The sequence below is a fragment of the Haliotis cracherodii genome, unplaced genomic scaffold, assembly GCF_022045235.1.
Source record: "Haliotis cracherodii isolate W230 unplaced genomic scaffold, xgHalCrac1.p SCAF_2, whole genome shotgun sequence".
Taxonomy (NCBI): domain Eukaryota; kingdom Metazoa; phylum Mollusca; class Gastropoda; order Lepetellida; family Haliotidae; genus Haliotis; species Haliotis cracherodii.
In genome coordinates this window covers 38,428,969-38,447,192 of record NW_027266275.1, presented here as the reverse complement: position 1 = coordinate 38,447,192, position 18,224 = coordinate 38,428,969, and positions in this window count along the sequence as shown.

The following is an 18,224-nucleotide window of genomic DNA, read 5'->3' as shown; positions in this document are numbered from 1 at the left end:
AATTTTGGCATCTCTCCACTTATGCTGTGTCATTGTTTCATCATAGTTCATAATAATGTTTGAATTTAAACAATAATAATTAATAAAACAAGTAAAATGATAAACTATCTTTTGCATGATTGGTAAACATTGGTAATGTATACTGACAATATTGACCTTGAGTAGGACTATGATTATCCTTGTCTGACTGTCTATTTATGAATCTAATGAAAGCATTCCATTATACTGATGTGCTCAAAAGTTAATACCTTTTGTCAAGGAATCAGTGTCACCACGTTTATGTAACCAAGCAGCTAATCATCCAGTTGAGATATTGTTGCTCCAGTTCGTGCTCTTAGAATTAGGTAAGCAAAGACAGATTAAATGCAAATATTATCAGTGATTGAAATGTTAAGTCATTATGCATGAGCGTCAAAGTCAATTATGTTACAGGGGAGATGGGTGTAGGTTTGTATATTAGCACATTGTTAGCTCTGTGTGTGCTTGTATCATTGCAACTCACATGTAAGGCTTAGAATATGCTTTGATGTTTGGTCAACATTTTTTCTTGATTCTCATTTAAAAGTGACCTACATTTCATGGTCAGAAGCAGCTCAAGGCCACCACTTGGTCATGTTGTTTGTGATCTCCTACATATTCCAACCAACTCTCTAGTCTTCAGTGAACTCATCCAAAAGTTTAAACCTCTCGCCAGTAGACTGCTATCTTGTCTCAGTAATGAAAATCAATTCAAAGGTCAATATAACATGTGAATAATCCTTGACTTATCACTCCCCAAAAGGTTTCTTTGTTTTTGTTTTTGGGATATGTCACCTTACAAACAATTAATTTAAGAATTTACTTACAAATAAGTTTTCAGTATTCTATTTTTGATTTGACAACAGATTCTTACATTTCTGTAAACCCGTCACCTTAATAAGTGATTAATAAAGAAATGCTTTAAGTTTGAAATTGTTTGAGGGGAAGGGGTGATAAAATTCATTTGATCAAATAGATTTGTTTTATTGAATGTCATTAGGTTCATGGAATGTACATAGAAAGAGCTATTTTGCAGCTTCATACTTTTTAATATGTATATGGTATGACAATATTTTCTCACGTTTGATACAATGGCAACACTATCTTCTTTCGAAACATTATCTGTACAGATAGCATAGGTGCAATATGTAGATAGTCTTGTCTGTATGGGTAGATATCATACCCTTCTTTGTACCGGACAGATGGTTTCATCTGGACTTTTTATAAACTTAATATTTCACTGCAAAAGGAGATAAAATAAAGAAGTTAGTACCCTGTATGTATCCTAAGATCCCATTTCGGGATTCCGAAGCTTGACATGTCCCCATCCTTATTATTGTCCTAAATCAATCAAACTGGGGATCTGTTGGGCAAAATGGCTGGTCAGTATGCATAGTAACTGGATGTATTACCATCTGAACAAAAATGCTGACCCGGGAGTAATCACACTAATTCCATTCTGTCACAGCCTGATGTTATTCTGAAAATGTATCATGGATGCATGTCCACAACCACTGGGTGGTTGAACCTTCGTGTCATTATGTCACAGCCTGATGTAATATCGAAAATGGAGTGAACTCCATCTAATCAATCATTTTAAATATCCCATGGGTGATCTTAGATGAAGTAAGGTGCCAAATACTATCAATACAATACAACCTCTTTCATATTGTAGATTATCACTAACATTGGTGACAATGCAGCTGTCATGTTATTACCTTCCGAGACAAACTTTTAGTTAATTTTGTCAACACTGGCTTTCGAGAGATGTGATGGTTTGGTGAATCGGGTGATACACAATATGTCAGTTATTGCCCATCCTTACTTATCCAGGACATTATATTATCGTATTCGACATAGTAAGTGCCCAGGGCGCTCTCAAAAGTAGAAATAGAGGGCTCTTATTAGAATATTATTTTAGTGAGAGAAAAAACAGAGTTAAAACATAAATTTCGTGGTTTATGCTGAAATGTTTCTGTACAACAGATATATTTTTCCAGAATTTAATTGCCCATAATTAAGTGTGCATATAACACATAAGTGCGTATTATATGCGAGTAAATAAGTCTTGTGTACATTGAGCAATCAGAAGGGGTGCTAATTAGGATTGTTCATTGGCCAGTATATCAGCAAATATCACTGTGGGCACTTATTAGAGCGGGGCGCTTATTACGTCGAATACGGTATGATCAGTTCCCTGAATTCATTTCCCACATGGCTTCATTTCAGAAGTGATGTTACCATCTCAGTCTCTCTTATCACTACCTCTGCACTTCATTTCCCCAGCACAGGAGTGGAGTGTGATTGGATGGCTATGTTCAGTGTCATTAGAATTGGGCTGCAGTGATGCAGTGGTAGTGATTGGATCCAGGGTGTCCATTTGTCATAATAAAGGATGGTTATTACCACAACTGGTCAAAGACTAGCTGATTTATTCATTGGCATGGTGTCCGTGTTTCAGTATGTCCATCAATTTCCATGTTTTCCACTCCCTGAAACTTTGCATGTATGATCCCACGTAGTGTGTGTTTGTTTTGCTCTAATTGCTCGGGGGAGCGCTGCTCGCAACGCTGAAGGCCAGGGTTCGATACCCCACATGGGTACAATGTTAGAAACACATTTCCGGTGCCCCCTTTCATGATATTGGTAGAATATTGTTAAAATCGGCGTAAAACCATACTCACTCACTCACTTTTATTGCTTGGATGTAATTTTCAAAATGGCCACCACCAATTGTACCATGTTACCTCTTGAACTTACATTACCCCTGTAGCCACACATTATGGACTTCCTCTCTGAAGCTGCATCATGACATGGATGATCCAGTTGATGGCCTCACAAACAGCTGCTCACAGATCCTGGTTTCATTGTCAGTGTCTAACAATGGCAGCCATATTGAAAATCTAATGTTGGACTATAGGTATATGTTTACAAATAGATATATATTTAATCTGAACAAATAGCTTGCCTTTCTTTCAGTTTGTTGACCCAAGTTTGAGCTTTAAACTTTGTTTACCCTACCAAATCTAGTAATCTTTACCCCAAACCACTTGAATTAGGAAGCTAAAGCAACATAGAGCTACCAATGTCTTTTGCAGATTTGTTCAAGTTGGCCATATTGAAAATCCAAATTCAGAACATTTCATAGCTTTTGACATGTATTTGAGAACAATTTGATCATGTATATTTGACTAAGGGACTGAGACAATTTCGTTGTGCTTGTGACTGGTCAAGTTAAACCAGTTGAGCACAATCCCTTCTGGAATTCCGGTTGTTGATTTTATAGAAGTAAACATTATTCAACTGTTGTCTTGAGTATGTAAATACTGTGCTATGCTTTTGATAAGACTGTACAGTAGCCGATCAGCATTCAATACAATGTTAAAATTTGAGATAAAATATTGAGTGTTTTTGTGTTGATTTTCATTAATTGTCCTGTCAACTGGTTGGGAAGAACACTAATTGTAAGACCTGTATACAGCTTTGTTTCTGGTTTGGTTTTCAAATTGTATGATATTAACTTGTCTTTCATATAAAACACACTTCCAGAACAAAGTATTCTTTTATTGAAAACTTTATCAATTCTCTTGTTTTCAATATTTCTTTATTCTGCTAAATACTACAAGATAAGTAGTCTGAATTTATGTTCAATGACAGACAAAGTTATTTATTGATGTGTTGGTAGTGTAGCTTAGTGGTGAAATTGTTGTTCAAGGATGACGACTAAATGTTTCTAAATAGGAAAAAAATCATTATTTATAAATAATTTTGTATTTTTTTTGTATCACTAAGCATGTCTTGATCCATTTTGTATAGTGTTGGCATTGTTACATCTTTGAATTCTAAACTCAAAATTGAAAGAAAGAATACCTACCTGTCAAGAATGTTTCAAACAAAGATATATATTTTCATAATACTGATATAAGAATGATATCTAAGGAATGAAAATCCTACCCCCTAATTGTCTCATTAACAGAAAAAACCAAAATGCAATGCAAAAGAAAGTATACACTTGAAAAGTGGACCTGATGCAAACGTTATAAAAAAGTTACTAGGCTAAGAACAGTCGCTGTAAGACTGCAAAAGTCCAAAACACAACTAGATATCCATATCAAATACATCAGTATCGAATAACCATTTCTTGTTTGTTTCATGTTTAGCCACCATCAAACATGGGTGTACACTTTCTTTTGCCTGGTAGTTTATTATGATATCATTTTACTGATGAGTTGTCCAGCCTCATTAACTTGAAGTCCGGGGTCTTGTTCCACAAAGCAGAGACTGTATACCGATATATGGTCTCTGCCCAAAGCGATCGTAGCACTAAGATGATCATAACTCCCATACTTTAACATAGACTTATGACAGTCCTAGCGCTACCATCACTTTGTGGAACGGAGCCCTGAGCCTATATTTCTGGTTTACTAGAAAAGGTTCCCAGTATACTATGTTTGTCATGTAGATTCGGATTAGTTGAGTGTCAATATCGGACTACATATAGTTTCTGTCGGAACTATAAAAATTAAATCATCTTACACAATATATACTTGGAAAGAAGTTAGGCACCACCTCTTCGTTATTTTCAGAAAATATTTGATTTATTTCATTACAATTGACATTGATCTTATTTTGATAATGTTGAACAATGATGTTATTTTAATAATGTTGAAAATATCACCAATACATGCTATTAAGTAAATAAAGGCGACTATGCTTGTCGTATGAGGCGACTAACGGGATCAGGTAGTCAGTCTTGCTTACTTGGTTGAAGCATGTCATCGATCCCAATTGCGTGGATCGATGCTCATGTTGTCAATCACTGGACTGTCTGTTCCAGACTGGATTATTTACAGACCACCATCATATAGCTGGAATATTGCTGAATGCTGCATTAAACAACAAACAAACAATATTAAGCAAATAAAACACATTTATTTCTCCCTACCGGGTTGAAGGACTTAGCCATATAATATTCAAATAAGCAGAGGACACAGTTGACATGGTAGTCAAATAACTACCGGGTATTGACCAGTTGCAAAACATGTCATTAGATAATTGGTTCTTTTTTAATATGAGCACCAAAAACAAATGTTTTTCTTAAGAGAATTCATGGCATGATTTTAAAAAATTACTATTTTATTTGAGATATATACTTTTTTCAAGATATATATTTCAAATGAAAGGAATTTGAGACAAAACTAGTATATTGCCAACAATAATTCAGGAATATAAAGATGTATCATCAACGATATCATTTTAAACAGTTCATCAAGTAAAAGGGGTTACAGTTTGAGATTTTACCTTTATTGAAAAAAACAAGATTTTTTACAGGTTCAAAGGATAGAAGAGTTTTGTCAGAAATATGTTCACCAATTTGTGTGTATAGCCTGTGTGTATGATAGTAGTGTGTACCTGTTGTCTTTGAAAGGGAGATGGGGCATTAGACAGATTTGTGTTGTCTGGGTTGGTGCAGATAATGTGTGCCTCAATCCGATTGATCAAAAACATTAAATGGGATTTGAAACCCGGAAATATTCTGAACAATTCATGGCTTAGGAATCCTTTCCAATACCAACAGAATGTGTTCTCTTTTGAAGCAGTTTCTTTGCACTCTACATAAGTGATTTTTTCGAAGCATTTGGTGACAGTGTTTGGAGACTTTGCTGTATTCTGTTTGAGTACATGTAAAAAGTGAAAAGTGCAATGAGAGTTTCAAATGAAATTTTCCAGGCGTCAAATACTCAACACCCACAAATATGAAAACACGTTTATCTCCTAAATGTATATTTTATATCTGAACTGATGCCACTGAGCAAACCACTGCATGCTCAAGATTAAGGTTTGCTTGGCATTTGTAGAAATTTTCATTAAAATTTCCACAAATATTCATGTGTTGTTCTTGTTTGAAAGTAATTGTGTTCTTTCTTCACTGTAGGAAGGGGCATGGGTGGCCCAGTCGTCTAAGGCACCGTGAATCGCTGAGTTGCCTCCCTTGGCCTGTCAGAAACCTATGATTGTGGGTTTCAAATCCCGGTTCGCCCCAATTATGTTTCCAGGTTTGTCAGCACCATACCTGTGCTCGTGGATTTCACCAAAGTGGTAAACGTCTGAGAACTGCATCACTTTGGGCTTTCCCCCCACATTAAGCTGAAACGTTGTATAACAGGAATACTGTTAAAAGCGGCATTAAACCCAACTCACTCACTCACTCACTCACTGTAGGAAACCTGAAGTGGATTACTGAAAACAGTATTTCAGGTCCCCGTTAAACTATGCTTGTTGTGAGAGATGACTAAATGTTCATAATGTCACAACCTACGTATCACAACTGTATACATGTAGTTAATCTCAGGCTTATGGATGTTGTAGCACTATGAACACTTTGTGGATTTTGGCCCTCGCTTGTGGCCCTGGCTAGTGGAGTTAAGTTGATTCTATGTCATCGTTCCCCAACAGCTTGCTGCACTGCTTGTAATATCGATCACTGGTTTGTCTTATCCAATTTGATTCCTTACAGGCCAATGTTATGTAGCTGGAATATTGCTGACTGGCGTTAAACAAAAGTGAAATAGAGTTTGTGAAGTTTGTGCAATGATCTTAATGCTGTCTGGACTAGACAATCCAGTGATTAATATCATGAGCATCGATCCACGCAATTGGGATCGATGACATGTATCAACCAAGTCAAAGCCTGACCACCTGATCCCGTTATTCGCCTTTTACAACAAGCATAGTCGCCTTTTACGGCAAGCATGGGTTGCTGAAGACCTATTCTACCCCAGAATCTTCACGGGTCCCTCTCTGCATGAAGATCTCAGGACACATCCATGGAAGATTGCATCAGGTGACCTTTCTTATCGGCCAATCAGCGTTCAAGGTACAAGTGAGCAAAGCATTCACACAAGCAACTTGAGAACAGGGATATTCGTTTCTCCCCATGGCGTCTAAGCCTATTCATTAGCATCATTTTATGACTGACAAAAAACTTAAGTTACCTACCTACCTAACTCAAATTGTTGACTCAGTTTGAGTTCAAAATTGAACTGAGTTTATTTCGAGAAATGAATTTGTTTCTAGATGTCTGCATGGCCGCACCATCATATTGTGGATAGTTTCTCATTTCGGAGATTCATGGCATTTACACATCAGGAGATGACATATTCCCCTGGTTTGGTGCAGTTAGGAAATGGTGTTTGGCTACTTTTGGTTCATTGCCAATGGATACCTTAAGTTCAGTGAAGGAAAAAATAATGCTGTTCAGTATTTTTCAAACTCCCAAATCATCAAAAGGCACCAGTTTACCAGTAGACTGGTCTATGTAGCAAGTTTCATCTAGAAATATTCAACGGTTTGGGAGTTCAGCTCTGGAAAAAAGCACTACATTCATTTTCAGTAAAGTCCAACTTACAGTCATGAAAACAAACAAACAAATTAAACATCCCAAATCATCTGTTCACCACTAGACTGATCTGTATAGCAAATTTCATCTACAGATATTCAACAGTTTTCAAGTTCTAATCAATAATATATTACTCTGATATGATACATCTCTATATCAAAATCTGACGACACCTCAATAGAAGATTGAGCAAACTTTGACTGCCCAGTCTAAAAGAAGGGTCCTTGAGCTAATCAAATTTCAGTTTTCTAAACGATTCTGCCTCATTTGTATAACTTAACAAAAGAAAACCCATACATAACAGAAATATACCCTTGATAGCATACCCTTTTGGGTGAAGATACCATATGGCACTCAGAAACAGACCCATGAAGACCCGGGGTTGAATAGGTCATCAGCGACTATACTTGTCGTGAGAGGCGACTAATGGGATCAGGTGGTCAGGCTTGCTGACTTTGTTGATGCATGTCATCGATCCGAATTGCGTGGATTGATGCTCATGATATCAATCACTGGATTGTCCCGTCCAGACTCGATTATTTACAGACCGCCGTCTTATAGCTGGAATATTGCTGAGTGGGGTGTTAAACAACAAACCAACAACCAACAACTCAGAAACAACAGGGCATATACAATATCCCCAACATATTTTAATAGCATGGACTTTATTAGTTTCCATTTGGAACTACCTTTTATGCTACCTTTTGAGATACAGAAATCAGGTATGTAGCTCTGAATGCAGCACTCTATCACATCAAGTATTCACAAGCCTCGAAGCTGGGTTGTCAGATCTTCATGCCGAGACTTATCATATGTGGGAAAAATATCTGACTTTCAGAGATAGCAGCTGATGCAGCAGACAGGTAGCAATTTGGCACACAGACACAACAAACCAATGGTTAGATGGAACACATATTTTATTTGTTTCTGTCATACAGCATTTAGCAGGCAGGCAAACAAACAGGACAGATAACAACACCTGTACAATAGTAGATGGACAGTCCCTCCCTCCAGCTGTGTAACATCACATCAAAATACCGCTCTGGATGGAATATGTAGGATTTGGCCCTATAATTCCTAATACATCTGGACATACATGCCACATCATGTACTGTGGTATATATAATATATCACAGGGTTCTGTATGTCAGATTGCCATATGTATGTTTGCAATAACCTATCAACTATTCACACTAGTTCTGCTAGGCCATGATAAATTAATTATTAGAATTTCATCCTTAGTTATCCAGGGTATTATATTTCCATTCTATTACGATAAATAGCCTTGACACATTCATCACCATAGCTTTGTTTTGAGTCTGATAGAAAAAGGAGAGAAGGTGGTCACGTCACTTCCAAAATTGAGTTCCACTGCATGTGAGTCCAGAGAATAATGGAATGGATACACACTACACTGGACAAATGAGGATGGTCATCTTATTGTCCTCATAGTACTACAAAGAAACTCTATACTAGTGTCACCTTTACTTTATGAAATGCACTATATGCAATATCCTGACAAGCTACATGTGAATCAAATCCACCTTTAACAGGTAGTTTATGAGAAATGAGTTACAGGAACTAATCTACTTACCAATAATTAATTTATTGTGACCTAACTGCCCTATCTCAGTAATGGCTTGTCATTCTGATGGCGTATGGTTGTTGAATTTCGAAATAACTTTCCATAATTCACAGACAAAAATGATATATTTCATGTAGCTACAATGACATAACCCGGAAAATCAATATTATCATCATGTTCACTCTCAATTTCACATAGGTTTCTTATCAGATGTGTAACAGGACACTAACGATAACAACAATCTGAGAGATCTGGAATAATTCTGTACATGTACATATAATTTGCTACAAAGTTCTGGTGCACTTTTAGCTACCACAGGTCTACAAGAAGTCAGACAAACCTCACACCCTTGAGACCAGGATACATAGAGTCTGCATAGATGCAACATTGCTAATAAGGGATACTGTCAACAAAAACATTCCTTACCCATAGCTTTGATCATGTTGATAGGGATATTCCAATATTGCTTGACACACCAAACTGATGATGTCTATATGATGCTAATAGCATGCAAGATCTCACAACAGATATACACTACTCAATTTCTGATAGGGATATGTGTATTATTTATTACATATGCACCAAAATGACCACCGTATTCGACGTAATAAGCGCCCATGGCGACATTTGCTAATACATGCATATTGGCCAATGAACAATCCCAGTTAGCACCCCTTCCGATTGATCAATGTTCACAAGACAAAATTTATTACAATATGCACTCGTCTGTTATATGCACCTTTAATTCTGGGCAATTAAATTCTAGAAAAATATATCTGTCTTACATAAACATTTCAGGCTGTCAGCATAAACCATGAAATTTATCTTTCAACTCTGTTTTTTTCATCAAAATAGTATTCTAATAAGAGCCTACCTATTTCTAATTTTAAGAGCGCCCTGGGAGCTTATTACGTCGAATAAGATATTTATAATATGTATATGTTAATAAATGATCTATATGAACACATAATTGTGAGAGGGTCTACATTTTTCACTGGTTTGATTCAAAGGGGGACAGCATACCACATGCCCTATGCAACCCAAGTATCAATATTTCTTATCCTGAAATTCTTAATGTCACTAGCTTTGGCAATGCACTGATTCATACATATCTTGTATTCGCACAACAAAATACATCTCTATGTGGTATCATTGCAAAACATACTACTTTGAACCCACACCAAACAGTCATCCCCGCACGACAAGTCTCTTCCACTGTGGTAACAGTCACAAGATTTGGAAACTTCATGACTGCAAGGAAAATTACAGAATGCTTCCTACATTTTTGTGCCCAAAATACAGCTATTTCTGGTCAGATCAATTAGACAACTTATACTCGCATAACAATATTAACCTACAGACATCTTTAGAATATATATACAAATTTCTCTGAGAAAATATACACAATAACAATGTTTGTTACTTTCTGTATTCATTTGGATGCATAGATTTTAAAAATGTTTATTGTAAGCACAAAAAGAAAGATGACTCTTTTCAGTGATAAACTGAGAGCTTATCATTTGTTAAATTTCTGAAACATTGGCACATATTAATTTGCCACAATAAATTGCTTCTGTCTTAAAAGAAAATACAAGACACTGGCTTGCAGAATTTGGTAAACTCTGCAGCTGAATTTGGCTACCTTCACTTCGGAATCCATCAGGAATTGAGCTTTAGGAGAATACATCAGCTCACAGAGGGGCAGAACAGGAGCTGCAGCAGCATCTCCCAAGGTCATGAGATGTAGCCTGATGAGTGTCATCATATCTTAAATCTGTTTAAACTGACTGACAAATCACGGTGCTTTGATTGCTATGTAGAGCCATGTTTAGGGAGTCTATGAAGTGAAAGTTTGGATTCACACTGCTTAACCTATCAGCTTAATGTGGCAGGAAAGCCAGAAGCGATGCAGGTCTTGTACGTTTACCACTTTGGTGAAACCCCAAGCACGGGTATGGTGTTGACAAACTTAGAAACAAAATGAGGGAGAATCTGGGACGCAGTCCACAACCGTGGCTTCCTGGTACGCCTGAGGAATGCAAATGTACAAAGAAAAATCAGGTCTAGATGCTATCATGTGAGAAACTGATACATAATTAATTTGATCAATAATCAATGTGGCTGGGACTGCCAACAAACAAGGGCCTAGGCCCCTTTAAGGACAAGTCATCTGTAATACAGCTCTTCATATATCGCTAAACCAAAGCAGCTCAAAAGAAGTTTGACACCATATTTTTTCATATTACTATACTTAATCTGCCATTTTTTGCATGACAGATTAACGGAAATATGAAAGAATTGGGTGATCTCTAACACCTTTTGAGTAGTGTATATATATATATATATACACTTCAAGCATGCTTATGTTTTATTCTGTAAACCCCCATGAAAAAGATCCTCTTTAAAATACATAAGACAGTCAGTGTTTGACAGTACCCCCTTAGCTAAACTATCTAACAGCAATACACCCACAGCTGTACAAATAACTATTGCCACAGGCGTAGTGGCCAAAATTTGAAATTGGAAACAAAACTTCCATCTTTCATAAACAGAGTGAAAGATGGGAGTTTGTTCACCATTTCGGCTGCCACTGACTATGACTATACACTGGAAGCAGATTGTGGAGACAACAATGGGCGTTTCACAACCAGTTTGTTTGACATCACAGGCAAAGATCATCACGGATGTCAACAAAGATCATTAATTACAGGCATATACACACGTCATATAATAGGATCGAGAAGTTGGCAAAAGATTCATGTTACTCTCATTTGTACATACAGTCTATACTCAGAAATTACTGGTAACCACACAGACATTATTTTGAAATACTTAGAATGTATCGATTTATATAGACTCACTGAGAAAAAAATCATTCAATATACCGTATTCGACCCAATAAGAACCCATGTTCCAATAAGCGCCCCACCCCACCCCACCCCCTCCCTTTTCACGGATGCCCAAGTAAGATTTACTCACCTGTTTTTTACATACGGTCAAGAATCTTTTGTAGTCGGTTAATGAGGAGATGTTCACCAGTAAAACGTAAGTAACAGTTTATCTCTAGCCCCCCAGCAACAGAAGAATATTGATAGGCTTACTGATGAATTTACGCCAATTTGACTCTGAATTGGTCCCAATAAGCGCCCCTGGGCGCATATTGGGTGGAATATGGTATCTTAAATTTCAAACCATGTTATGAATGATTTATCAAGTAAAGTATATACTACTCAACATTTGATGGGGACAATCAGATGTCAGATATATCTAAATATACACTTGACATATGAGAATCAGTTTTGTATATCTTGGAAAGATAAAAATATGGCTATCAAAAGTGGAGTACTATATATTTCACTTGTTATTATTGAAGTCATTACCCAACAACCAGCACATAATAAAGGTTTGCTAATGGTTTGACCGTATCACTGATGAAATTTAACATTTGACATCTTTCCATGTTATTGGTGTAAACAGTAGTGATTGGAAAATAGTATCATATCACCTGGTACACTCTACCACACAACTATTTTACTATTACAACTATGATAATTCCACAAAGTACAGAAATCACAACCATTCGAACACTTTAATAAGGTTTCTTAAACTTAAGGACAGTAAGGCCATCTATCCTACTCAAAAGAAGCTAAAGGACCACACAATTCTTTCATATTACTATAGTTAATCTGTCATGCCATGGTCCTTAACTTCTTTTGAGTAATATATAATCTTTTTGTGTTTGTCATCTGACAGTCCTAAATTACCATCCCACTCAAAAATATACATCGACATTTTCACATCTACCCATTCTCCCAATGGAATACTTATGTCAATCTTGAAATATTAATGAGTTTCCTGTTTCATAAAATAAAACCTCCACGCCATTTTGTATTGTCAAGATATTTGAAAAGGGAATTAACTCTATTGCACTTATTTTCATCATTTAAGGCCCTGTTTTTGTTCGTCATAAAAGCTCTCAATACCGATACTTCAACCTTTACTTTTCAAAAATTGTACAAGAAATAAATCAAATTGCGATTCATTTTTGCACTTATCTTAAACATCAGACAACTGATGTTTTTTTCTTCTTGTTTATTTTCTTCCAAACGATCTTTCTATCTAAAGCTGAGCATGGAGATAACAAATACACAATAATAAGGATGGCTTAACCTATGCCTCAAAGTGCATGGATTCAGCCACTTAAGCCCTGAAATATTGTAATATTGTCAACAACTTAAGGCCAGGCCAGATTTATTTTCTTGTTTAATAGAAGAGTCTGTTCTAACTCTCACAAAAGGAATCAAAATTACTCAAAGAAAAATCCTTATTTCTTAATGTATTGTTTAATTTATACTTCAAGAGAGAAAATCAACCTGTTTTGGTTACAACAAAACCAGTTTGATTTAAAAAAGGCTTAAACAAAACCTAAAAATTTGATATTTTTTATATGTTTACAGTGTTTGTCAGGGAGTTGTTTTGGGGAAATGTATATAAAATTTGTCCTGTTATTATTTTGTCTCCTGCATACGAAGCATGACAATATGTAATACAGGACATAACCTTGGGCATTACAGGATACATGTTGACCATAGTCATTTCAGTCCTTACATTTAACTTGTTCAGCAAGAAATATTTTTGAATTCTATCAACACTTACAAAGACACAGCACTAATCTCATCAAGTCTTTCACTCTGATATGATCATGTGATGATCCCCGTGTCACGATTTGACAATCCCTAAGTCAGGTCAGGTGACCTTGAGCGCACTTTGACCACCTAATCTAAATATAGCATCTGCTGGTTCTTGAGCCAATCAGATGTCAGATTTGTAACATGATTCATCTTTTTGCAGTACAATCTTACGTCACAAATATACCTTCAATACTACACCCTTTCAGGGGTAGTTGTCATGGCGCTCACAAACGACGAGTGTACAAAATATCCACAATATGATAGCCTTTAGGCTTTATTACTTTTCTTTTGGAACTTCTCTTTAGTGATCATATATACATCTCTGCATCTTCAGTTGCTTGAACCAAAAACTTCACAATTGAAAAATTCCCCCACTCCTATGGAGATGTCACATCGTATCATAGTAAAAGATTTAAATGGCACTGAAATAGTACTATGCGAGTATTCTGTGGCTAAAATAATGACAAAAATCTAAAAAGTCAAGACACCAGGTTAACACAAGTGCTCTTTTTATAAGAACATTTTCTTGTGTAAGATATTTATCCATTGAATAATGAACCAGCTAAAATATTTTATGTTAAATAACATTAAAACTATAATCACAATACTAAACTGAACAGTTTGCGATCACAGAAAAATATGTATTGTCGAATTAGCATTAAAAGTTGGTATCAAAAGGGATATGTGTTCACATGTGCTTTTGCTGTTTGTGAATTCTCCAAGGGCGTCAAGGAAAGAGCAAAAAGAATGTGTAAATAATGGTTTTGCAATAATGAGAAAAGTTGACATATCATGCTGAGCAAATACTATTTTCTAACATCATCAGAAATGTCCTTATTGGTAAATCATTCACTAACTGCAACATCAACTTGTACAGACATCAGTACCTTAGCAGGACCTGGCTGGTTTAACCAATAGCTGCCTTTCATATTGGAATCATACCCAATTAATACAGATTTTGGTAACTTCAGCATATGCACTGTTAGAATTTGATTTAACAATCATATAGTACTGTCCCAGCCCATCTATCTCTAAAAAAACCTGTTTCATTTTATTGGTGATTTAGTTTTGTGAGTTTGAAGTATACAGTACGCTATATTATCGCTGTAGTTCATTTGTAATGGATCGTAATGGCGTGCGCTTACTAACCTATTAGATATGTCATACGCAAAATGTTTGTTGTTCTTTGTTCAACTTTAATGACACATTAATAAGAATTGATCGATGCTGATTTTCTTTACCAAGTTTTGTAAACAAAGTAACTGTCATTAGCGAATCAATGACGGACAACTCAGTATTATCGCAGTATCACTATTTTGTGGTGTGATACTTGTGGAATATGTGCTTTACGTCACTTGCTGTTAAAATAATTATGTATAATCAATATGCATACGACCAAGAGGCATTGTCCAACAAATGGATTCATTTCTAATGCTACCATCACACCAAAGTAGTTTTATCCCGTTCTAAACAAAATACTAGAACGGGCTGTGATCTCGGTAGAACTTGTAGTTTGGCGTAAAATACGATGCTAGTTCAATATGTCTATCTCATTCTTATCTCGTTTTTAGCCAGTCTGCAGTCCGTTTGTATCCAGTTCCGATCGTGTAAAAGTACTCGTTCACCTCATCCTGACAACGTTTCAGTTCTAACTTATTCTTAACCAGACCAACTCGTTCGCAGTACGTCCTCATCTCGTCCCAAATGCGTGTGTATTCGCGTCCTGGCCCATCCTGACCCGACTCCTATGGATACCGAGCACGTTGTAGCCAGTCTTCATTCAAGTTCAGGGCTCCGAGCGTTACATATCATGCCTCCAAAGAGAAGTCGACCCGGTCGGTGTGCACACATTCTCAAATTTATGTCCGACTGCACCACGTCGTAACAAGTCCCTAGTAGGTTCGAAGTACAGCAACTCCGTTTGTAATAGGTCTTTCTCATTTTAAGTACGTTGTCAATCTGACTAATTGCAGAACGGGATGGACGGGATAAAATTTTGAGCAGACTCAAAGTTCTAGAGCACCCTCCCCCTCCGAGCCCGTCCATGAAGTTCGTAAAAAAACTGTCAATAGTTGCTACTACGTCCACTATGTTCATACTTAGTTGGAGCCCGTTAGACAACATTTTCACGAACGTATTGAGAACTAGTTTGGTGTGATGGGGGTATTACCAATTTCAGATGGAGTTAGGGGTAATTCCACTTAAAAAACATTCCAGCAAATTATCACAAAAAAAGTTACCCTGTATACTTATGAGTAGCCAATATATTTCGCAACCAGTCCTGTATTCGATCAAGTGATGCAATATCGTGCTTAGATTTGCAGAAGTAAACAGTCGAAAGGGGGAGTAAATTTACAAGACTTACCGATACCGCGATAATATAGTCATACTATAAATGTGAGCCAAATCGGTCACTTTCTTTGAAAATACTTATCAAATTTATCCCCATATTGAAGAAAAAGGATGATTTAATAAACAATTAAGACCAGCCTTTGTAGTAGAAAAATGACATATATTTGGCCTAAACTCAACTAAAAATATATGAACTTATGCATAGAATAAGGTCAGCATCTTTTAACATGATCCCCCTTTCCCCCTTCACCATTACATGTATCAATGCAACACGGGTAAGCACCTTCACTCCGGAAGATATTATGCAGTACATACAGAGGCACACAAGTGCCATATTTGATTATCAAGTCTATTCTATCTCCAATCTACAATGATAAATATACTGGATCCGTTCGCTAAGATACCTATGTTCCCAGTCCCGTTCAAATGACAGAATCCTAAAAATGGGCGTACAATCAAATTACATTGTTCTTTCATGACTGAAATAAGCAGTGACATCCATAGGACTCAACTCATATTTTGCAAACTGTCTCTAATACAACCAGATCGTTTCATAGTTACGAAAATATCTTATCCTACAAATGTTACTTTATTAGTCTTCTGATATAATTAAATATACTGAGAGCTCGCTTGGGAAGATGATGCGATTTGTTTTGTTGCCTAAGGACTTCCCTTCCTTGCCTTAGACTCACGAAAACATCTTATCCTACTAAAAGTTAATTTATTAGTCTTCTGGTATAATTAAATTTACTGAGAGTTCGCTTGGAAGAGGATGTGATTTTGAATCTATGCAGAACTCACATTAAGAAGAGTCATTCTGAAAGTTTGTTGATTTCAAGTTCATAAGCAAGAGAAATTCTGTGCTATGTTAGTCACCAGCGAAGGAGCTTGTGACGTCACTTCAGAAACAAGGGTATGGTAGTGAATGGGTCCAGGGCCCCATCGCACAAAGCAATCTTAGCACTATCTTAACCTATGTTAAAGTATGGGAGCTATGACCTTAGCACTAAGATAGCTTTATGCAACAGGGCCCAGGGTATACATTTAATAGATGGGAGATATGTTTCACTGGAGAATCGATGAAGAGCCTGGTCCGAGGTAATACTTTTGACTCTTGACTCTTTCCATTACAGATCAACAGAAATAGATATAACTTGTCACCCATCTTGTTCATAAGTGCACCAAAACAAAGGAGATTTGCCCTCAAATTTCTATTTGAGCAAGTTGGAAATACCATTGCACAGGCATACAGTTCACTGTGTACTACAAGAACAGGATGAGCATGCATACAATCATGAGCATGCATATGTGCATGACTCCTTCAAGAAATTCCATCAATTTCCCCTAAATGATATAGATACTACATAGGGAATATAATTACTCAAATCTTGGATAGAGAAATATGAATATTTGTTATGCAGTAGAACCTTCCTGTATACAAACCAAGGTACGCCAGTGTCTCTGTTGTGGAAGTACAGAACCGGCCCCCCTGCAATCAATGTAATTAGCACCCTGGTGTAAGTAAGGCCAAGGGGTCATCTGGGTACAACATGGCTGCACAGTGAGGGGTTGAAGAAGCATTTGTTCTATTAAAACACCACTGTCACTACAATCTATTTACAAAAGAGAAACTTTACGTAACAAATGAACCCAAAATTGGTTTTGTGGACGATTTACTAAACTAAGACAACTTAGTACCTCCAGTGGTGAGACTGGTACATTTCAGAGATACACATTATGTGTTTTCAGATTTACACCCACTAATTCAAACATTTACAGCAAACAATCTCCTTCATTTTACAAATCTGAATTATGATTGCAGCCAGGCTACATTTCTTGGATTTCTAGGAATGTAGTGAGAAATGTTGAGTGAGTGAGTTGGGTTTAACGCCGCTTTCAACAGTATTTCTAAATCAGTTATATCACGGCGTGTCAACATGATGCAGGTCTCAGACGTTTACCACCTTGGTAGTTCACCCTGGGGCAGTTCTTTGGGACTGGGTGCTAATTACATTGATTTCAATATTGTTTTAACTATACATAACAAGCTGATAAAGTAATACAATCCAATTAGATATTGAATATCTGTGAACACACCCTTGAGATATCAGAAGCCATCTTTCAGTTTGCCCTTAGTATCATCCTCAATAATGAAGGGTGTATTTTCCTCAATCTGAAC